General features: G+C 42.5%; 1 pseudogene; it reads left to right on the top strand.

The window, feature by feature from the left end:
* The first annotated feature begins 3716 nt into the window (after positions 1 to 3716).
* Positions 3717 to 15298, top strand: part of LOC129651012 (microtubule-associated proteins 1A/1B light chain 3B-like) — a 103210-nt pseudogene continuing 91628 nt past the window's right edge.

The raw sequence follows: 15298 nt of genomic DNA on the forward strand, positions 1-15298 counted from the left end.
TAGGCCCCTTGTCAACTGGGGAAGAGAATATACAGTAGGAATAAGTAAGTAAGATTCTGAATGCTACACATTTGTGTGACTCTCCTGCTTGATGTTTAGCTCACTGCTGAAGGCATTGAGACGTGATAATGAAATTGGTTCTAGACATTGGGAAGTGTCGAAACCATGGAGATGAAAGATGCAATGAGAAACACAGGTGTATTGCTTGGAGACTGCCTAACACATCTAGCTGCCAACCTAAGGGGCTAAATTTAGACACTGGAACAAAGCACACATGTTAAAGCAAGCTTGCTCCTTCTCTGGATCCATGGGATAGACGGGCCACCTGGATAGGAAATGACCGAAGTGCTAGTGGAGGTTAGTTAGCAGGGTTAGTTCCAGTCCTACTCTGTTATCGTGGAGCCTCCCCTCCCTGGGTTTCAGTTTACTCCTCTGCTAATTGAGGGGTATCCCGGCTTTGTTAAGCCTAAGAACTCTCAGAACCCAGGAAATCTGTTCGTAGGAAAATTGTTCCTGGAAGACAAATCACTATAAGGTTGGAAGCCGTAGCCTTTCTGGCTGGAGGTGGTAGGGCAGGCATGATCCCTCCCACTTCCCATCCCTGTGGCCCCAGCTCAGGAAGAACAGCCAATCCTTAAGAAACCACAGCTTTGCTTCTCCAGATACTGTGCATTGCTTCTGTCTCTATTGCTTGTGGTTAGCTGCCCAATAGAGCGTGGCAGGGCCATGAAGATGCTCACGAGTCCTATGGGGCAGGATTCACGCTGGGCTCACTTGGCACTTCCTGTGCATTGTGTGGGTGTCAACAGGATCATTCAGTGTTACCTTGCCTGGTCGGTTGGCTGTTCGGGAGGACCCAAAATCCCTTCCTCACGTGTCTGTGCCTCAGTGGAGAGGGCTAGAGGTGGGATCCAGCAGCACGGTCACCACCTTGCACATGGTCTCTCCAGCACATCCAGACACGGCGAGGAGGTGGCATCAGTAAGGACACAAGTGGTCCCAGAGGAGACAAATGTGTCTGAGCAGAGGTGATAGGAAACAGAAGGAGGTGATCAGCCTCCCTGGCCCGTGAATGAATGAAGGACCAAGGAGGGAGCCATCTCTCTCCCAGGTTTGGGAGATTGTCAAGGAAAACTGAGCTACGTCATGGAAATTTAGGGGACAGGAACATGCCAGCCCAAACGTGCCATTTGACATAAGGATTTTTTTGCTGCTGCTGCTGCTGCTAAGTTGCTTCAGTTGTGTCTGACTCGATGCGACCCCATACACGGCAGCCCACCAGGCTCCGGCGTCCCTGGGATTCTTCAGGCAAGAACACTGGAGTGGGTTGCCATTTCCTTCTCCAATGCATGAAAGTGAAAAGTGAAAGTGAAGTCGTTCAGTCGTGTCCGACTCTTTGCGACCCCATGGACCGCAGCCTACCAGGCTCCTCCATCCATGGGATTTTCCAGGCGAGAGTACTGGAGTGGGGTGCCATCGCCTTCTCCGAGGATTTTTTTGAGCTGGAGGCAAATGAGAATCAACAGATGCAGGAAGAAGCCTTCCCAGAGCTTCCCTTATCTGACTGCAAGCAGAAACTTCTGGGAAATGGGAGTTCCAAAAATCCCCTCTCTTGGGAAAGTTTTATGGCTGTGAAGAAGATGGAAATATGACACCAAGATGGTCCTACACAGACAAAACTACTCCACCAGTGCCCCCCATATATTTACCTTCTCAGAGTTCAACTTCTTTCTCTTTCTCTCATCACTTCTCTCCAAGTCTATTGTTCTTCTGTGAAGATGCTATATAAGCCCACAAGTTGTAACCACTCCTTTGAGTAACTCATCTCCAAGTTCCTCCTGCATGTATGAAAGCTGCACACAATTATAAACTCTCTTTACTCTCTTCTCTTCTTATTGATCTGTTTTTTGGTGGTTTTTAATATTCTTTTTTGGCCACACTACTCAGCATGTGGGATCTTAGTTCCCAAGCCAGGTTTCTGGCAGTGAAAGTGTAAAGTCCTTAACCACTTTACCACCAGGGAAGTCCCTGGTTGATCTGTTTTTTTGTTGTTTTTTTTTTTTTTCCCTGTCATTCTAATTTGCAGGGCTCCAGCCAAGGAACCTAAGATAAGTAGAGGGAAAAAAAATGTTTTCCTTCCCTGTGGAAGGACTTGAGAAGAGTTTTCCTTTCCCGGTAAGAGCAATGGGGGTGTAGTTATTCACTATTATGATCTTTCCAGTAGTCATGTACAGATTTGAGAGTTGGACCACAAAGAAGACTGAGCTCCAAAGAACTGATGCTTTCAAACTGTGATGCTGGAGAAAACTCTCAAGAGTCCCTTGGACAGCAAGGAGATCAAACTAGTCAATCCTAAAGGACATCAACCCTGAATATTCACTGGAAGCACTGATGCTGACGCTGAAGCTACAGTATTATGGCCACCTGATGTGAAGAGCCGACTCATTGTAAAAGACTTTGATGCTGGGAAAGATTGAGGGCAAGATGAGTAGAGGGTGGCAGAGGATGAAATAGATAGCATCACTGACTCAATGGACGTAAGTTTCAGCAAACTCCAGGAGATAGTGAAGGACAGAGAAGCCTGGTATGCTGCAGTTCATGGTGTCAAAAAGATTCTGACACAACTTAGTGACTGAACACCAACAACAATAGATCGGCAGGGAGATGGCAGTGGAGGAAAAGAGTAGGATCCATCATTTGGTGGGCCTGAACCGTTTAGAGGAGAGATTACCTACAGCCATGTGGCCATCACATGTCGATGAGCCTGGAATCAAAGAGGAGGCCTTGAAGGGAGGGTAGCAACTCTGGAGGGGAGTTTGGATGTGAATAAAGGGCTTTGTAGAATAGACAGGCTTTAAGTCCAGCTGAGGTTGGATCTGGCCCAGGTGGTGGCTCTCACATCAAGGTGGGGTGCTTGGTATGTCCTTTCTACCTTGCTCCCTGCTGCATCTGCAGGACCAGAGTGCACTCCAGGGTTACTCTTGAACGAATGAAGAGTGAGTTACTCCAGAAATATTTGCTTGGTGAAGACTCACTGAAGCAAGGAGAGAAAGATTTGCCCTTAAAGTGACATGTAGATGGAATCTTATTTGTATTCATAAGTGCATTTGAATTCTGAAAACTATGAAATTGGGTGTGGATCTCAGCTTCCAGTATGTGGATGCTGGGAATCCCTGCTTTGTTCAGACATTGTTTTATTACTGCTGCAAGGTTTTGAAAATGAAAAGGCTCACATTCTGCCATATTTCAAAGCTCGATTCAAAGAAAAATTATTTGCAGCCAACAAAGAAAAACGATGGAGCTCTGAGTAGCATTCTTTGAGAAGCAATTTCAAGTGGTGGTTGTCACTGATTTAGGTGACACCTGGCTTACTGCAGGATAAAGCAGAAGTGCTTTCATGTAACAGTCCAAAGGCGATGAGGGCTCCAAGACAGTCTGGGTGTGAAGTCAAGTTCAAGCTGCGTGCGAGGTTGGGGTGGAGTAGCATTTTATCAGTACCATAACAAAGCAATCCAGAGCAGGGATTGTTGATGTTCTCATGTCTCTACTGATTTCCTTTTGTCTCAGTGGCAGATTCTGCTTCCTCACGCTGACCACAATTGCATTCTGGCCCCATGGGCTCTCAGGAATATTTGTCTCTGCACAATGAGGGGGAGCATCTCTATTCTCTCCCCTTGGACCTGGGAAGCTTTGTGACTGCTACAAAAATGGCCAGCATGGTTGATGAGGCTGTGTTAGAAGACATGACTCAGCTTCTGCACGGGCCTCTCTCAGGACCTCTGCCTTGGGCCACTTTTAGGGGGAATCTGGCTCTGCTAGAGCAGCTATCCCAGTCACCCGCGTGGAGCAGAGGTATGATGTTCCCAGTAAGCCTGCCCACGCTGCAGGTTGATTCTGAGTTTTGATGAAGTTTGATATAAGCTACAGGGACCTGGAAACATTTCTATGTACCTCTCAAGGACCATAGAGAAGTCCCTAAATAATAAGTAACATCTAGTTCAAATGCAAAGCTTACTTTGAAAGAATTTCTTGTAGTGAAACTCTTCAAAGCCTTCTCTTCTAATGAGCTCTGATTTTTACCAAATTTTTAAAAATTAATCTTTATCCTCTAAGTTTGTGGTAGGTAGAATTGAGATGGACTTTGAGATTGTCTGGTAGACACATTCTACCTGGTCCTGGTAGACACATTCTCTTAGTTATTTGGTCAAACACTAACCTAAGTCCCTGAATTTTACAGCTGTAATTAAGGTCCCAATCAGTTGATCTTAAGAAGGAGATTCTCATGCACCTATGGTCAGCTAATTTATGACACAGGAGGCAAGAATATATAATGGAGAAAATGCAGTCTCTTCAATAAATGGTGCTGGGAAAACTAGACAAATATGTGTAAAAGAATGACATTAGAACACCCTCTTACACCATAGACAAATATAAACCACAAATGGATTAAAGGCCTAAATATAAGTGTGGATGCTATAAAAGTCAAATGCAGAACACTCACTGACATAAATCACAGCCAGATCTTTCTGGATCCACCTCTTAGAGTAATGAAAATAAAAATAAACTACTGGAATCTAGTTAAACTTAAAAGCTTTTGTAAAACAAAGGAAACTACAAAAAAAAATGAAAAGAGGACCCACAGAATGGGAGAAAATATTTGCAAACAAAGTGACCAACAAGGGATTAGTCTCAAAATAGACAAACAGCTCATGCAGCTCAATTAAAAAAAAAAAATGATGCAGTCAAAAAATGGGCGGAAGATCTAAATAGGCATTTCTCCAAAGAAGACATAACAGATGGCCAAAAAGCACATGAAAAGTTTCTCAACTTTGCTATTTATTGGATAAAAGCAAATAAAAATTGCAATGAGATATTACTTCACACTAGTCAGAATGGCTAGCATCAAAAAGTCTACAAACAGTAAATGCTGGAGAAGGTATGGAGAAAAAGGAATCCTCCTACGTTGTTGGTGGGAATGTAAATTGGTATAACCATTATGGAGAACAGTGTGGAGGTTCCTTAAAAAACTAAATATAGAACTACCATATGATCCAGCAATCCAACTCCAGGGCAAATATCTGGAGAAAATAATAATTTGAAAAGATACATGCATCCCGATGTTCATTGCAGCACTATTTATTGATACGATATGGAAGCAACCTAAATGTACATCGACAGAAGAGTGGATAAAGAAAATGTAGTACATATATACAACGGAGTATTACTAAGCCATAAAAAGATGAAATAATGTCATTTGCACCAACATGGATGGATCTAGAGATTGTCATACTGAATGGAGTCAGTAAAAGGAAAAATATTGTATGATATTGTTGAGGATGAGATGGCTGGATGGCATCACTGACTCAATGGATGTGAGTCTCAGTGAACTCCGGGAGTTGGTGATGGACAGGGAGGCCTGGCGTGCTGCGATTCATGGGGTCGCAAAGAGTCGGACACGACTGAGCAACTGATCTGATCTGATCTGATTGTTTATATGTGGAATCTAAAAAAAATGAACTTATTTACAAAACAGAAATAGTGTTACAGAAGTAGAAAACAATCTTATGGTTACCAGGACAAGAAGTGGGGAGGAATAAGTTGGGAGATTAGAATTGACAGATACACACTACTGTATGTAAAATAAATATTAATAAGTAATAAGGACCTACTGTGTAGCACAGAGAACTCTACTCAATACTCTGTAAGACCTATATGGCAGCAGTCCCCAAGCTTTTTGCCACAAAGGACTGGTTTTTGTGGAAGACAATTATTCCGTAGACATAGGGGAGGGGAGATGGTTTCAGAATGATGCAAGTGCATTTCATTTATTGTGTACTTTATTTTTATTAATATATCAGCTCCACCTCACATTAGATCAGGCATTAGATCCTGGAGCTTGGGGACCCCTGCTATACGGCAAAGTAACCCAAAAGAGAGCAGATATATGTGTTGGTATAACTGATTCATTATACTGTACACCTGAAACTAACACAACATTGTAAATCAATTATACTCAGATTAAAAAAAAAAAAAAAGATTATTCTTGGTGGACCTGACCAAATCAGGTAAGCCCCTGAAAGAACAAGACTTTTTTTGAAGAATGCAATTTGAATTGTGAGAGGGATTCAATGTGAGGAAGATACTCAGTATAATGTACCTTTGGGAAAAGCTTAGTAAGCTCACACGTGCCCCATTTATCTGAAGTGATACAAATTTTGAACCATCATTGAATTTCAGCAGATTGTGTAATTTATCTAAACAATGTATTGCAAGCATTTGGAACAACCAATTGAATAATAAAAGGTCTTTGTACATTTAGGAAAAAAAAAGAAGAAAGATTCTTTCTTGCTGGCTAAATGACCCTGGCTGACAATCAGTGAGGAAATGGTAACCTCAGTTCAACAACCACAGTGAGTTGAATTCTGCCACAGCTACATGAACCAGGAAGGGGATCTTGAGCTCCTGATGAGACTGCAGCTGGTGGACACATTGACATTGGTCATGTGTGACAATGAGCAGCGAATCCCGTCATGCAGTGCGGGACCATGATGTATAGAACTGTGAGCTAGTAAATGGGTGTTGTTCTGAGTAAAAAATTTATAATAATTTGTTATGCAGCAATAGATAATTATTGCAAACTCCATGAATGTGAACCCCCAAAACATTATCCCCTCTTACCAATGTTTCCTCTCTGTACTCCCACATACAGGTACACTAGACCAAAGATGAGCAGTTTGCATCATGTCCCAGCATCCTATATAACTGATGCCCTTTCCCTCCCAGGGTACCAAGCTGGGATGATGTATTTGATGGTCACCCCAGTCAGGTCACCCCACTCCCTGACAGTCTCCTGGTCAGTCAAAAATTTTCCCAAGGAAGAAGTGAACGGAATTTCACATGTGGAATTTCTGACTATTGTTACTCTTGGAAGAAAATTGTCTATAAAAAAATGTAAAATTGCTTATTACTTTTATTGATCTTACAACTTTAGACTCTGTGTTTAGAATTGGCTATAGATTAAGCTACTTGAGCCAGACAGAGACTTTCAATTGAGGTCTCTATGCAAGTGAACATCTAGGGAAAGCAATCGCTGACTAAGACAACAGGTGTGGACCACATGAATCTGAAACCACATGAACCAAGGTGAAGGCCTCTGTAGTGACATCAAAATTATCTCCACTCAGAATCTAAAAGTATGATATTATTTGGAAATAGAGTCTTTGTAGATACAATTAGTTACGGGCTTCCCTTGTGGCTCAGCTGGTAAAGAATCCACCTGTAATGTGGGAGACCTGGGTTTGATCCCTGTGTTTGGAAGATCCCCTGGAGAAGGGAAAGGCTACCCATTCTGGTGTTTTGGCCTGGAGAATTCCATGTACTGTACAGTCCATGGGGTTGCAAAGAGTCAGACACAACTGAGCAACTTTCACACTTAGGATGAAATTGTCCTGGATTTAGGAGATGAGTCCTAAGTCCAATGAGTGGTGTGCTTATAAGAAGAGGACACAGAGAGGCACAGAGAGATGGCCATGTCAGGATGAGGCAGAGGCTAGAATCGATTCAGTCAAATCCAGGGAACTCCTGGAGCCATGAGAACCTAGAAAAGGCAAGAAAGGACCCTTCTGTGGAGCTATTGAGGAAGCATGGCCCTTGGGATACCATGTTTCAGATTTCTAGCCTCCAGAACCATGAGAGAATTAATCTCTGTCATTCTAACCACTGGGTTTGTAATCTCTTTCTCTCTGTCTTTCTTTTATTTTTCTTCAGTTAAGACCGCAAAGGAGATGATTTACTATACACGTGTTACATTCAGCCACAAATGAGAAGAAAACTAGTCCACAAAGTCACAGGTCTGGGGAAAGGACCAAAAGGGACCACTTGGATATGAGCAAGGTGGGTCTCTCAAAGATGATCAAGGTGATCAGAATGGCCATCGATGTCCCAGATCCACTGAGACAAGTTCTAGATTGTAGGCTTGTACAACAATTTGTACCAGCTTCTCTGGCCTCTGGCTTCCCTTGTTTTTGCTCTGTGACTTCAATGGGTGTACAATTTACCTGAAGCTCTGTCTCATTGTTCTTCTTTCGTGCTTCAGTCTGCACACTCCCTTCTTCCTCCACTAGCAACCGATCATAACCAGAGGCAGAGAATAAAACAAGAAATCATTAGTTTTATTAACAAGTTTAGGTATCTCTTTCTTTATGTATGCATGCTCATTTGTGTTTCTCTGTGTATACTTTCAAAATACATATTTGGAGCTGTCAATGAAAAATTTAATTAATAGTTTAAAAATAAAATAAAATTAAAAAAAAAAAATAATAGTCAATCTAAAAGGGGAGTAGAGAATTTCATTGAAGCCAATCTGAGAATTGTAACTCAAGTTATACTTTCAGAAAACTATTTGAGGGCTGTTCTGCTTGTTAGAAGTCCAAAGCACAGTCATCTTCATTTTTGAGACAAGGGATCGTAGATCAAAATGACACAGTGACATCCTGACATTTCACATAAAGTTCACCAAAGGTACTTAGTCCAGATCTGCACATACGAAGTGAGCAGCAGGTCACCACGACCACTTAGACAGAACTAGGAAAAACAAAATTAATCTTCTAAGGGATTATGTTGCTGGTGTCAGAAGAATAAATTAAAAAACAACAACAACAACAATGTTGATCTTTATGGATGAGTAGGCATTCCCACCTTTGAGAAGGTCTGGTTAATATATAATGCACATTATGTATTAATATATATATTATATATATATTAATACACATTGTATACATTAATGTATATATTAATATACATGTATATATTAATATATACATTGTATATATGTATACAATATATATATTGTATATATATGCATATATTATACAATGTATATATTAATATACATTGCATATTAGGGAGAGCCCAGTATGGGCAGGGACTATGTTATGCTTCAGTTTTCCTGTCCTGCCTTAAAACATAAATTTTATTCCATTAGAGCCATTTCAGTGTAAGTAGAAGATAGTATGCTACTTCACCCCTAAATACTTCTGCGTTTTTCAGAATTTTTTTTGAAATTTATTGTCTTCTGGCACCTAATATTACTGATGATAGCCCTTGTGACAATTGTTTGCTTTTTAAATTTTTGGCTGCATCCCTCAGCATGTGGGACCTTATTTCCCCAACTGGAAATCGAACCTGTGCCCCCTGCATTGGAAGGTGGAGTCTTAGCCACTGGACTACTGGGAAATCCTTATTTCTATGTTTTTAAAAGAATGATGGAGATGTATAAAATGGCACCAACACCAAATCTGGAATGATTGAGCATCAGAATAACTAACAATAAAAGCAGATTACAACTTATTGATGCAGTGGAATGCCTGCTAAGAAATAAAAGCGTATTTTAGAGAAAAGAAATCCGGCAGAATTCACCTTAACCAAACAACCAAAGTTAACATCGCCAGAATTGGCGACAAACTGATACCATGTTCCTTCTGATATAAGGCATCATGAAAGACAAAATACTACTTTTTTTTTAGGAAAAACTTTTTATTTGTGTTGAGGTATAGCTGATTAACAATGCTGTGACAGTTTTAGGCGAACAGCAAAGGGACTCAGCCATACATATACATGTATCCACTCCTCCCCAGTCTCCTTTCCCATTCAGGCTGCCACATAACACTGAGCAGAGTTCCATGTGCTATACAATAAGTCCTTGTTGGTTATTCATTTTAAATATACCAATGTGTACATTTCCATCCCAAACTCCCCAACTATCCTTCCCCCCATCTTTCCCCTGGCAACCATAAGTTCTCTGAGTCTTTGAGTCTGTTTCTGAAGTTCATTTCTTTTTATTTATTTTTTTAAAAGATTTCTTTATTTTGTTTTTGGCTGTGCTGGGTCTTCGTTGCTGCATGTGAACTTTCTCTAGTTCTGGGGAGCCGGCTTCTTACTGCAATGGCTTCTCTTGTTGGGGAACGTGGGCTCTAGGGCATGTGGGCTTCAGTAGTTGCGGTGTGTGGGCTCAGCGTGGAGCACAGGTTTAGTTGCTCTGCAGCATGTGAAATCCTCCTGGTCTGGGGATTGACCTCTATTCCCTGCTTTGGCTGGAATTCTCCACTGGACCACTTACCCTGTACCATTTCTGTTTAGATTCCACATATAACAGATGTCATATGATATTTCTCCTTCTCTATCTGACTTACTTCACTCAGTTTGACAACTTCTAGGTCTATCCATGTTTCTGTAAATGGCATTATTTCACTCTTTCTAATGGCTGAGTAATATTCCGTTGTGTATGTATATATATACCACATCTTTATCCATTCCTCTGTTGATGAACATTTAGGTTGCTTCCATGTCTTGGCTACTATAAACAGTGCTGCAATGAACATTGGGGTGCAATGAACTTTTGGACAATGTTTTTCTCCGGATATACACCCAGGAAGGGGATTGCAGGGTCATGCTGCTGCTAAGTCACTTCAGTCGTGACCGACTCTGTGCGACCCCATAGATGTCAGCCCACCAGGCTCTCCTGCCCCTGGGATGCTCTAGCCAAGAACACTGGAGTGGGTTGCCATTTCCTTCTCCAATGCATGAAAGTGAAAAAGTGAAAGTGAAGTCGTTCAGTTGTGTCTGACTCTTAGCGACCCCATGGACTGCAGCCCACCAGGCTCCTCCATCCATGGGATTTTCCAGGCAAGAGTACTGGAGTGGGGTGTCATTGCCTTTTTTTAAGGAACCTCCATCCAGTTCTCTGTAGTGGCTGTACCAATTTATAATCTCACCAACAGTGTAGGAGGGTTCCCTTCTCTCCACACCCTCTCCAACATTTATTGTTTGTGGATTGTTTGATGATAGCCATTTTGACTGCTGTGAGGTGATATCACATTGTTTTGATTTTCATTTCTCTAATAATTAGTGGTTATTGAGCATCTTTTTTGTTCCTCTTGGTCATCTGCATGTCTTCTTTGGAGAAATGTCTATTTAGGTCTTCTGCTCATTTTTCATTTGAGTTGTTTGTTTTGATGCCGTTAAGTGTCGTGAGCTGTTTGTAAATTTTGGAGACCAATCCCTTATCAGTCACATCATTTGCAAATATTTTCTCCCAATCTGTGGGTTGTCTTTTTGTTTTGTTTATTGTTTCCTTTGCTGTGCAAAAAGCTTTTAAATGTAAGTAAGTCTTCGTTTTTGCTTTTATTTCCGTTATTCTGAGAGACAGATATTGAAAAAGATATTGCTGTGATTTATATTAGAGACAAAATATTACTTTAATAGTATTCCGTCTAAAGCCTAACCATAAGACATCAGACAAACCATCAATGAGGGACATTTTACAAAATCAGTGTAATGAAAAAAATTGTAATTTAAATATTACAAAGTCATAAAAGAAAAAGGCTGAGGAACTGTTCCAGATTAATAGAGATTAAAGGAACATGAAACAAAATGTACTGTATAATTCTGGATTTGATCAAAGACCAGGAAAAAGAAAAGAGCCATAAAAAGGACATTATTGGGACAATTGACAACAGTGGACAGTGTTCTATGGATCAGATAATAGCATGGTGCCAGAGTTCAATTTCCTGGCTTTGATGGTGGTGTTATGGTTATGTAAGAAAAAGCTTTTGTTCTTAGGAAATTCTTACCACTGTAAAACTTTAATTGTAATATATATTTTCTTTTTTGTCTATTTAGTTATTTTACTGCTTTTTTTTTCCCTTTAATATTTTATTATAAAAGTTGACAGTTATGGTACTGTTACAGACTGATCCCTGGGTCAGGAAGATCCCCTGGAGAAGGAAATGGCAACCCACTCTAGTATTCTTGCCTGGAAAATTCCAAAGACAGAGGAGCCTGTGGGCTATAGTCCATGGGATCACAACAGTCGGACATGACTTAGTGACTAAACCACATGGACTGAATTGTATCCTTCCAAAATTTATACCTTGGAGTCCTAAACCTCAGTAACTTACAACGAGGCTGTATTTGGGGACAGGGTGTTTAAGGAGGTAATAAGTTAAACTGAGGTTATTAGGGGGTTTCCCAGGTGGCTCAGTGGCTAAAGAATCTGCCTGCAATGCAGCAGACGCAGGATATGTGGGTTCTATTTCTGGGTCTGGAAGATCCCCTGGAGGAGGGCATGGAAACCCACTCCAGTATTCTTGCTTGGAGAATTCCATGGACAGAGGAGCCTGACGGGCTACGGTCCATGGGGTCACAAACAGTTGGACATGACTGAGCAACTGAGCATGTGCGCGCGCGCACACACAGACACACAGACACACACAGACACACACACACACACACTTATATCTTATTCCCTTTTTACATCTGTGTAGTATTGTTGCTGCCATAACTATTTTTCAGATTTCAAAAATAATATCTATTTGTTTTAAAGATTCAAATGTACAGTAGCCCTTCACGTTATACATTTTATTTTTCTTTTGTTTACAATATTTCCTGATTCTCACCCCCACATCCAGCAAACGGCTCTTCTGGTGCTCAGCACAAACCCCTGTGCCTTAGCACTGCATGCATGAGAAGAACAAGATGAAACACACACTCAGCGTTAAGCACCTCCTGCGTGCTGTTCTATAGGAGTTGGAATATGGGGCAGGTGCCACAACGAACAATAACATCTTGTGAATTGGTTAATTTGTCTTACTTGTCACAGGCACTGGGGCTCAGAATGCTGCCCATGCGCATGCCCAGAGGCTCCCATGATCTGCAGTCCTGTGAGTAGCTCCAATTAGAACGACGACAGGTCTGCAGACAATGCAGGCACTCTGCTCACCCAACTACTCACATGTTTGGAAAATGAATCATCATCTTCATCTCTCCGTGCACACTGCCAACACAAGCTGGGGAGTGAGGCAGTCCTTGGCTGAGAATTAATCAACTTCTAACACGATCATTTTAAAGCTTTCACGGGAGTTTACATCACCATCAGAGGTGGCTCTGGCAAAGTAGTAAGAAGTTTAATCCATTTCTTAAAAAATTTTTATTGGAGTGTAGTTGATTTACAATGTTGTGTTAATTTCTGCTATACAGCACAGTGAGTTAGTTATGTGTGTATTAGTTGCTCAGTGTCCGACTCTCTGTGACCCTATGGGCTATAGCCGGCCAGGTTCCTCTGTCCATGGAATTCTCCAAGAAAGAATACTGGAGTGGATGGCTGTTCCTTTCTCCAGGGGATCTCCTGACCCAGGGATCAAACCCAGGTCTTTTGTATTGCAAGTAGACACTTAACCATCTGAGGCACCAGGGAAGCTCATGTTAGTTATAGATATACATATATTCACTCTTTTTTAGCTTCTTTTCCCATATAGGCCATTACAGAGTATTGAGTAGGGTTCCCTGGGCTATAGAGTAGGTTCTTATTAGTTATCTATTTTATATATAGTAGTGTGTATATGTCAATCCCAATATTTGTCTTTGGTATGTGCGTAGGTGTGTAACCATGCGTGCTCAGTCACAGTCATGTCCGACCCTTTGGACTGTAGCCTGCCCAGCTTCTCTGCCCATGGAATTTTCCAGGCAAGAATACTGGAGTGGGTTACCATTTCCTTCTCCAGGGAATCTTCCCAACCCAGGGATCGAGCCCATGCCTCCTGTGTCTCCTGCATTGCACCCAGATTCTTTATCTGCTGAGCCATCAGGGAAGCCTGTATAAAGCCCATATGTGCACTGTTTAAACGTGGCTCACTGGACAATCAAGTGGATAAAGTGAGTGTGCTGCAACTGACCCTACTTTGGAGATGTCAAAGGGCTGGTGCCTCCTAGGAAGGTTCTGTGGGTGGAGCGTCCCAGGCCAGTTCCTTCTTGCACCTCCACCAGGGGTAAGGATGGTGTCCAAGGAGTAGAAACTCTTATGGGGGAGGTGGCTTTTTTTTTTGAAAATTGGATGGCAGGGTGGAAGCAGGAAGTTCTTTTGTAGACATGCACAGGCTGAGGGCAAGTGTGTAATTCCTTGGGTATTTTTCACTAAACTATGGGAAAGATCACATTTGGCCCATTGATTCAACATTTCTCTTTTCCATGTTAAACTTTCTTTTAGAGATTTGCCAAGGACCCCCTCTAGGTTTATTAGATTGTAAATCCCATGGACGGAGGAGCCTGGTGGGCTGCAGTCCATGGGGTCGCAAAGAGTTGGACATGACTGAGCGACTTCACTGTCACTTTTCACTTTCATGCATTGGAGAAGGAAATGGCAACCCACTCCAGTGTTCTTGCCTGGAGAATCCCAGGGGTGGCGGAGCCACCCAGGACTGCTGTCTATGGGGTCGCACAGAGTCGGACACAACTGAAGTGACTTAGCAGCAGTAGCAGCAGCAGCTACTGCAAGGGGAGGACATGCGCCAGAGGAGCCTGAGAGAGGTTGCACTGGGTGACAAGGGAGGTTACCACCAGCTCTGGGCTGCACGTTGCCCAAGGGAAGCAGCATCCTCCAGTGGGGCTCTCAGATGCATTGTGGAGGAGTGAGGTGAACAGCCTTGGGAAGTCGTTGATAAGCACAGAGTTGTCACTGTGTGGGTGGATACTGGCCATTTCAAAAGCTACCTTGTTTGTAATCTATTAGAAAAATTATCTACATTCTGTTGGTATTATCTGCATCCCACTGCAAACGTGGTGTTCCTTGTGCTGGGACCATTTCAGGCTAACTGTGAGCTGAACAGAGAACCATTGTCTCAAACCCACACAACCTGTGTCGTCAGGCCGTGTGGCCGTGGGGTCCACAGGGTGTGCAGGATGAATGGAAGGCCCTGACGTGGGTGCAGGGGGTGAAATGCAACTGCTCAGCTTGCCAGGCTGTGGGCCTGGGACGAGAGCCAGGGCAAGCAGCAACTTCTTCCAGTTTGCCTTCCTAGTTCGCGCAAAGGTCCTATATGAGCTAGCCCTGGCCCTGGAGACACAGGGTCAGGAGCAGAGGAGGGAATGGTCACCCACCCTAACATGGGTCTCCTCTGTGTGGACAGCCAACAGTGCTGAGCTCAGGCTCTGGTGCAACAAAAGATATATCTGGTCTTTGTCCCCAGTTTCTGGCATAGAACTCCTAAAATCCTTGGAGTTTCCTTGAGTAATAGGTTGTTCAGTTGCCAAGTCGTGTCCGAATCTTTGTGACCACGTGGACTGCAGCATGCCAGGCTTCCCTGTCCTTCACCATCTCCTGGAGTTTACCCAAGTTCATGTCCATTGAGTTGGTGATGCCATCCAACAATTTCATCCTCTGCCCCACTCTTCTCCTTCTGCCTTCAATCTTTCCCAGCATCAGGATCTTTTCTAGTGAGTCAGCTGTTTGCATCAGTAACAGGAG

The sequence above is a fragment of the Bubalus kerabau genome, chromosome 4 (assembly GCF_029407905.1).
Source record: "Bubalus kerabau isolate K-KA32 ecotype Philippines breed swamp buffalo chromosome 4, PCC_UOA_SB_1v2, whole genome shotgun sequence".
Taxonomy (NCBI): domain Eukaryota; kingdom Metazoa; phylum Chordata; class Mammalia; order Artiodactyla; family Bovidae; genus Bubalus; species Bubalus kerabau.